The sequence below is a fragment of the Tenrec ecaudatus genome, chromosome 14 (genome assembly GCF_050624435.1).
Source record: "Tenrec ecaudatus isolate mTenEca1 chromosome 14, mTenEca1.hap1, whole genome shotgun sequence".
In the NCBI taxonomy this organism is placed as follows: Eukaryota; Metazoa; Chordata; class Mammalia; order Afrosoricida; family Tenrecidae; genus Tenrec; species Tenrec ecaudatus.
The window spans coordinates 28,343,888-28,350,885 of NC_134543.1; the positions used below are offsets into that span (position 1 = coordinate 28,343,888).

The window sequence follows — 6,998 nt, forward strand, 5'->3', positions numbered from 1 at the left end:
TCCACATCTTTCTCCCACTCTATCCAGGACCTTCTAATGTGATTCTTTTCGAGCAGTTGATAGTGGTGGCCGGGCACCATCTAGCTCTGTTGGTCTCAGGGGTGTGGAGACCGATGTTCGTGTGATTCGTTTAGTGCACTGGACTGTTTCCATCTATGTTCTGATTTTCATCACTCTTCTTTCATCCAGACAGGGAGAGACCGATAGGTGCACCTTGGATGACTGCTCGTGAGTGTTTAAGACTTCAATTACTGCTTGAGAACATGGTCTTTGTGAATTGTTATGCCAACTCACCTTGGTGTCTCCTGAGGCCCAACTCTTTCTTTCTTTCTTTCTTTTTTAAGAGTAAAAATTTTATTTCCATCTCATGTAACAGAATCCAAAATTGTGTTGTAAAGTGAGAAAACAATGATTATATACAAGCTGACACGAGATTTCTTCAAACTTTTCTACCCAGTGAGAGGCATGGAGTTCCAGGGCCCCCAAATGTTGACACCCAACATTTTGCCCAAAGAGAACGTACATATAATTACTGAAAGAGATGACACCAATATCCAAGACTCAAATTGTTGGATGCTTTAATTATAAGCTCGTAGGGTATCTAACCGGGGCCTTGGTGGTGTAATGGTTACCAGATGGGCTGTGATCCACAAGGTCAGCAGTTCAAAATCACCAGCTACTTCCCCAGGAGAAAGAAGGGGCTTTCTACTCCCATAGATCATTCTTGGAAACTCACAGGGACAGTCCTACTCTGTCCTACAGAGTCACTATGAGTGAACATGGACTTGATGGTATATGATCACCTCTGTAGGGCAATAATAATGACAGAATGTGCGGATGTGCTTTATACAATTGATGTATGTATAGGTATGGATTGTGGTAAGAGTTGTATGAGCCCCTAATAAAATGTAAAAAAAGAAAAGAGGAGAAAAAAAAGAAAATGATTAGGACAAAGAATGTACAGATGTGCTTTATACAATTGATGTATGTATGGATTGTGATAAGAGTTGTATGAGTCCCTAATAAAATGTTTAATAATGACAGATGTATTTTTCCCCTGCAAAGTTCAGTGCTATTGTTTTAAAAGGAGAGAATACGTGAAAACACTTAAGTCTTACACATATTTTTTACAATAAAAATAGTAGAAGTCTGAAGACTTTTAATAATTCTTCTTGAGTTCAAGCTGGGACAGGACTAAACTGATGTCAAGCCATCATACTTACTCCAACTTTGGCGACCATCAGCAAACTGGCACCCGCAATTAAGCCTGCAGGCATAAATTTCCCGGAGTTGTAGAATCTCATTCCCATAATGCCAGCCAAGGTCCCGGATGCAGCTAGGAAAACCCACACGTTCCTGGGATTCTGCGAGAGCTGATATGCACCCAGGCCTGCTAACCCCCCTCCCCCCCCCCCCCAAGAGAAGTCCAGCAGCGAGGGACGGGACACTACCTGCTTTCGCGTAGCCAATGATCCCACCAGTGCTGCATAGCCAAAGCCAAACCAATGCAGGGGGACTAGTGAGCTGGGCTGCTTCTCCATGGTTCTCTTCCCTCTCTGTCCAACTGCGCGAAGACACGCTGCCTGCACCCGAACCGCGCTCCCGAGGTCAGCTCCGGCGGACGAAAGAACAGGTCTCGGGGCGAGAATACCGGAAACGTCGCGACGCGCGCAGTGCGTCCCGGGAGTCGGCCCAACTCTTTCTTACAGAAATCTCTGGTATTTCATTAATGAGAGCCAGCTGATCCTTTCAAGGTTCTACCTGGAAACCTCATCCCTCAAATCCATAAGTGCTTGTTCTATCTTACAAATAACCTCAGAAGTAGTTTTACCAATTGGTTGACCATAGATCATATGGGCCACCCTTTCCCCCTAACCGGCCATAATCATTTTTATGTCACCTTTTCTGGCCTTGTTTTCACAACCAAAAGCCAATGACATACATCATGGGATTTTGTTGTTGTTTCTTTGTTTTTAGCAATACCCAATTCCAGTGGGTTAAGCATTAAGCTGCTAACCTCAAGGTTAGCTGTTCAAAGCCACCAGCCACGTGTGGGAGAAAGATGATTTCTACTCTCATCATAAAGAGTTACAGTCTTTGAAGCCCATATGGGACAGCTCTGTTCTATGGTGTCACTGTGAGTCGGAATCAACCTGATGCGGTGAGTTGTTTGGAGTTTTTGTTTTAACTTCCAGGCACCGATTGGTGTACCCATTGCCTACGATCACAAGAATGTTGCCTTATTGTGACAGGAGACAAGCCATTCCCAAACTCACTTCACACAATGTCCACTTGTTATTACTCACAAATCCGTAGACTCAGTGGGAATTCTGCCTAGGTGGTCTCGATTTAGCTTGCTCGTGCACCTGTAGACAGATATTGTTAGCGGCGGTTGTTATTAGGTGCCATCGAATCAGTTCCAACCCATAGCGCCACCCACAGCACAGCAGAGGAAACACTGCCCCGTCCTGTGCATTCCTCACAATTTTCCCTGAGCTATTGTTGCAGCCATGATGTCCATCCAGCTCCTTGAGAGCCTTCCTCTGTCACTGCCCCTCCTCTTTACTAAACATGACGTCCTCCTACAGGGATGGGTCTCTCCGGACAACAAGTCCAAAGCATGCAAAGGGAAGTCTCGCCATCCTTACCTCTCAGGAGCACTCTAGTCACACTTCTTCCAAGAGACATCAGGTTGTCCTTTTAGCAGACCCTAGCCTTGTCAACATTCTTCTCCAGCACCATGATTCAAATGCACCGCTTCACAGCGGGGACCAGCTCTTCTGGGGTGTCCTTCACTAGGGCACCTTGGCTCTCATCTCCATGTCTCTCAAATGGCTCCAGTAGGTTGGCACCGGCCTGGTTTCATGGCCAGAGGCTAACCCTGGCATGTTTTCATGACCATGGTGGGACTTCCAGAGAAGCAGGAGAAACACACAAGCACTTTCCCAAGCCACTGCTCCAAACAAGCTTGGAACTGGCCCATTCATTGGCTACAGCAGGTCAGGTGGTTTCACCCTGTGTCAGGGTGGCAAGGAAGTAGTTGAAGGTGGAGATACAGGAGGCATGAAAAACGAGGGAGCAATAATGCCATCAGTCTATCCCACCCCATGACGTAGCCCTGGTATAACCATTATCTTCATTTTACAGGTAGGGGACGGGCACAGAGAAGAGAAATCACTTGGCACTTGATGGGCTGCCAATTCCCCTTGCTGCTGTTTTGGGGCAGGCCCAGGGCTTGGTGGTGTCCCCTCTGGACCATGGGACATCTGCAGGAGTTGGAAACCACCAGGTGCTCTGAGGGAGATGGTTTTCCACTGGACCAAAGAGTTACAGTCTCGGAAACCATGAGGGGCAGCTCTGTTCTGCCCTAGAGCGTCACCATGAGCAGAATCCACTGCAGGGAGTTTGGAGCCTTCTCTGGGAGCTCTCCAGAGACGACAGGCTCCTCACCTCCTTAGCTTAGTCACAGGCTCCCAGAGGGCAGCCGGGGGTCAGGGTGCCCGCGGCCAGTGGGGCACAGCCCCTCTCCAGTCCCTCCTGCCCAGGCTCCACGGCCTCCCAGCGAGGCCTCTCAGGGGTTAATGGCAAGGAAGAGGGAAACAAAAGGAATCAAGTCAAGAAATATGCCGTGAAGCTTCTGGCCGCGCATCGCACAGAAAGTCATTTCCAACTTCTTTCATCTCCTAGATGAAGCCACTAAATAAAGGGGCAAAGCGGCGAACACAAGGGCCTTTAATCTGTCTCATCTCCCTCATAATAACTGCAAATTTTCCCTGGGCCCCTGGGAGGGCGCCTCTTCCGCGCGCGCGGCCTTATCTCCCCCTCCACATTTCGCCGGCGCCCCCGCGCGCGCTGCCCCGCGGCCCGCCGAGGCCTGGGGGAGCCGGCGCCCGCCGCGCCATTGTTCCGGCCCGGGGCGCGCGGGAGGGAGGCAGGCCAGTCCCGGGACGCGGGCTCGCCGCGCCCTCACTCACGGCGGCCTTTCAGCGGCGCCAGGCTCCTTCCCCGGCGCTAATTAGCAATTTGGAGCCTCGCCCCCCTGGAGAGGCGTCTTCAATCTAACAAGTGGCCACCGCGCGCCTTTCTTCTGCCACTTCGTCTCCATGGTTGTCCCTCTTCTCCCGCCGCTCCGTCGCTGTCATCTCCCCACCCCGTTCCCCCCGGCCGCGCGGTCCAGCTCATCTCGCCACCAGATAAGGCCTCCTGGGGGGCGGCGGGGGTTGGGGGCGCCGCATCCTTCATCCCGCTTTCAGTGTTGGGGTAAGGATCACTTTCTCGCGCGCCGCCGCCGCGGCCAAGAGAGAAGTTCATCCATCCTGGACGTGGAGAGAAAGGGGAGAGGGTGGTGAGCGCCCACAGCAGCTGAGTGGAGGTCTGGGGGGGCGCTCATGCTCCTCCCCTCACTCCGCTCCCCCCTTGTCCTGCCTGACCTGTTGGATGAAGGCACCCCGAACTGCAAGCTGTCCGCGCGGACTGGGCCTCCTGCCTTCGCAGTTGAGCACCAAGACCAAGAGTGAGCAATGCTTTCACCCTTCCTGGACCCTGGTAGCTCCGGGTCAGACTGCTGATCCGCAAACAAGGTCACCGGTTCGAAAACCGCCAGTAGCACTGCAGGAGGAAGTAGAGGCTTTCTGCGGCCATAAAGATTTACACTCTCTTAAAACTGATGGCAGTGATGACTACACAGCTCATTTTAAAAACACGACCGAACTACCAAATTGTATGCCATGTAAATGATATGCCAATACAACTATTTAAATAAAAAAGATTTACCATCTCGGAAACCCCCAGGAGCACCCTGTCCTCCACTGGACACTGGACTTCATGGCAGTGAATCTGGAGCTCGAGGTTGGCCCCCTCGACCCAGCTGCAACATTTCTTCATTTCTACAGATTCCTTTATGTCTACTTTTGATTCTTCGAAGTCCAGATGTCACCTTCTCTGTAAAGCCAATCCACCGCATAGCTTTGTCAGTTCTCCTCCCGGCTCTGAAATCCTATAGCACTTTTCGGTCAGCCCTGAGCTTTGCCCACCTTATGCTGTCTACAACTCAAACCATCCGACCTGAGAATGTCTACTCTCTGTGGGGCCTCCCCCCACCCACCCACTGCCATTGAGTCCATGCCAGCTCACAGGGAGCCTATAGGAAGGGTGGAGCTGCCCCCTGGGTTTCTGAGATAGCACATCTTTACCTGAGCAGGCAGCCTCATCTGTCTCCTGGGGACGTGCTGGTGGGCTCCAACTGCTGACCTTGAGGATAGCAGCTCAGAGTGTAGCCCACTGTGCTACCAGTGTTTGTTACATAAAAGAACCGGTGGATTAACAAATCCCTGATCCTCCGCCTCAAAATAATGCTACCAAGGGTGCTTTTAAAATAAATGTTTATACCAAACATTTAAATAGCACTTACCCCATGCCAGCTGATGACTGTTCTAAGCACTTACAAATACCCTCTCCTTTAATCTTCATGAAATTCTGAGGAGGTGGGTGGGTGTGATCCTCGGTTTACAGATGGTGATGCTAAGACATAAATAGGCTGTCTCTCTCTCTCTCTCTCTCTCTCTCTCTCTCTCTCTCTCTCTCTCACACACACACACACACACACACAAGCCCATCACCATCAAGTGAATTGCAACTCACAACAACCTCACATAAATCTTTATGGGAGATGATAGCCTCATTTTGGTCCCAAGGAGGGGCTGGTGGTTTTGAAGGGCCAACCTTGAGGTTAGCAGTCCATTGCTTACCCAACGGTGCCACCAGGGCTCCTTTACCTACATGGCAGAACTGTCCAGCAGCTGGGATTCAAATCTAGGCTGTCTGGTTTCCCTTTTCTAGGATATGCTGCTGGCCTCTGCCTCTGCATGTACTGTGTTGCTGGGAATGGAATGGACTGGGATAGAGTCCCAGGGTAGGCCAGCTGTGTGTGGGGGGTGGGGGGGTGGGGGGAGGTTGTCAAGGAGGCAGGTAGGTCAAGGTGGCAGGTAAAACAGCCCTCACTTGACAAGCCACACAGTAGAGCCAGGCACCTGGGGGTTAAGCTTTGGTCACTGAGTCAGCACTCCTGGTGGTAGCTTAAGCCCTGGGAGCACGGCCAGGTGACCCATGAGCCTCTGCGAACCTAGCTCCCTTCGCAAGCCAGGCCCACTCCACTCATAGAAGCAGCAGGCGAGTAATTCCCAACTAACTCTGAGACTGCTCTCCAGAAGGGCGCCAAACAGCCGGCCCCCAGAGGGCGGGCGGTGGGCAGGAGAGCCCTGAAAACCGCCTCCGAATGATAAACACATCCTCTTTAAGTCCATTTCTAAGGATAACATTTGTATTACCCTGTCCTGCGCCTGCAGATAGGGCCGCGCCTATCGCCGGCATCTCTCCCCTTTCTCTCAGCTCTGCTGGGAGCGGTCGCTATCTGAAGCAATGCTGGCAATCCGCTTCCCGGCGATTGTTTCGGTGGAGGGGAAAAATTAATTTCTGCCTATCGTTAATTGAGAGAATTGTGTGGAGGGCGAGGGGAGGGGAGGGGGGAGGAGAGGCAGGAAGGAGGGGAGGGGAGCAATCGTGTTATTAACCGTGTCCCTTTCATAAGCAAATATGCTGATTGCTATCAGGGAGATGAGCGGCTCATTAATGCAGGAAGCAGAGAGGTGATTAGAGAACTTCGCAGGGCTATAGAGCTGGGCCAGGGAGGGAGGGTTGCCTGGCTCTGGAGGCTGAGGGAATTTGGGGAGGACTGGGCTGGGGCTGGGGGGGTGGGGGTGGGATGCCACAGGCCTGGGATGCCACAGGCCCGTGTTTATCTTCGCCTTACCCCTCTCTCCAGTGCCCGCTTTTTGAACAGTCCCCAAAGCCACCAGGGAAATCTGTGGGGATTGCAGGAAAGAGTGAGGGAAAACTTCGCAAAAGTTCAAGACTCCACCGGACACTGATCCAGATTCTCTGCTCCCAGCAAGCTTTGCTGGTCTGATGCTGGGGCCCGGGCTGCATGGATTCCTCGGAGT

The 6,998-nt window shown here is 51.7% G+C and overlaps 1 pseudogene; it reads right to left on the minus strand.

Moving 5' to 3' along the window:
• Positions 1-1,084: 1,084 nt before the first annotated feature.
• Positions 1,085-1,682, minus strand: LOC142425885 (transmembrane protein 14C pseudogene; annotated as a pseudogene).
• Between the last annotated feature and the right edge of the window lie 5,316 nt (positions 1,683-6,998).